Below are 1,896 nucleotides of genomic sequence, written 5' to 3' on the forward strand. Positions count from 1 at the left end.
AGATATTCTGACAATGAGGGTGAATATGGTGTTTCGGATAGGTTCGCCGGTAAGTGCCTCAGGTTCATCGCCAAGAGGGCAATGTGGTGGATGGAAGGGATTGCCTTCTTCTTGTCTCCAATGATTAAGTAGACTACGAACCCATCAGATGAATTGGGGATGGATGATTGGTTGATTCATTCTGGTGACACTGCTTTCGGAGCTTAAGTGAAACTCCATATCGGAATAGCTGTCGTAATCCGAGGAATTCGAACTGGTTGAGGGATTCATCTCGTACGATCAGATGAAGGATTTTCGATAAGAAATAGATTATAGGATTTAGATTAGTACCCTGCAATACATAATTTACATATGGATATATAATACTAAAATCCCATAAGTTACGAAGGAATCTTCAGAGGCTGTCAGGCAAAGGTAACAATAACAGATACGCTAAGATATGAATTTTGTCTATACACTATTCATGCAATCAATGCAGTAAGATGTGTCTAGACTAGGAATGATAAGCAGGTAATTTCCTAAGGATAATAAGTAGATAATTTTTGACACGAAATGATAAGCAAAACTTTTGACATGCAGACACGGTCGAAGTCCAGACTTATTAATGCATCTAAACAACTATCAGTTAGACACACTAATGCAAGACGTGGTTCGCTAAGACCACCACTATGATACCACCTGTAGAGACCCGTCCTAATCCATCTGGACGAATACATTACATTTGGTTACATCGCGAGGTACTTGACCTCTATATGATACATTTTACAAACATTGCATTCGTTTTTAAAAGATAAATTTTCATTTCATCGAAAGTTGATGGCATGCGTACCATTTCATAATATATCCAACTATAATTGACTTAATAATAATCTTGATGAACTCAACGACTCGAATGCAACGTCTTTTGAAATATGTCATGAATGACTCCAAGTAATATCTCTAAAATGAGCAAATGCACAGCAGAAGATTTCTTTCATACCTGAGAATAAACATGCTTTAATGTGTCAACTAAAAGGTTGGTGAGTTCATTAGTTTAACATAAATAATCATTTTCATCAGTTTAATAGACTGCAAGATTTTCATTTTCATTTCTCATAAATATACGTTCCATGCATAGAGACAAAAATATCATTCATATGGATTGAACACCTGGTAACCGACATTCACAATATGCATATAAGAATATCCCCATCATTCCGGGATCCTCCTTCGGACATGATATAAATTTTGAAGTACTAAAGCATCCGGTACTTTGTATGGGGCTTGTTGGGCCCGATAGATCTATCTTTAGAGTTCGCGTCAATTAGGGTGTCTGTTCCCTAATTCTTAGATTACCAGACTTAATAAAAAGGGGCATATTCGATTTCGATCATTCAACCATATAATGTAGTTTCGATTACTTGTGTCTATTTCGTAAAACATTTATAAAAGCGCATGTATTCTCAGTCTCAAAACTATATATTGCAAAATCATTTAAAAAGGGAGTAATGAAACTCACCATACTGTATTTTGTAGTAAAAATACATATGACGGCATTTAACAATTGTAGGGTTGACCTCGGATTCACGAACCTCAACGGAGCAGCCCTAAAAAATGCCCAAGTCCGGGTTTAAACCCGCGACGTCCCGCTAACCCGATAACATTTTTAACCATTACTCCACCCATTCATTTCATGATGATTATAACAACCCCTGTCGCTTCATGTATCATCATAATATATGACCATAATCATAATCACCAAGATTCATGCTATCGTCATCATTCCCTCGCTGTTTATTATTATCGAGTAATCACTATCTTATATCATAATAAAAGTCACATAAACATTATCTTATATCATTATCATTTTCACGATTCGTTCTTCACCCTCATCTTAAACTACCGTCATCATATCTC

The sequence above is a fragment of the Rutidosis leptorrhynchoides genome, chromosome 1 (genome assembly GCF_046630445.1).
Source record: "Rutidosis leptorrhynchoides isolate AG116_Rl617_1_P2 chromosome 1, CSIRO_AGI_Rlap_v1, whole genome shotgun sequence".
NCBI lineage: Eukaryota > Viridiplantae > Streptophyta > Magnoliopsida > Asterales > Asteraceae > Rutidosis > Rutidosis leptorrhynchoides.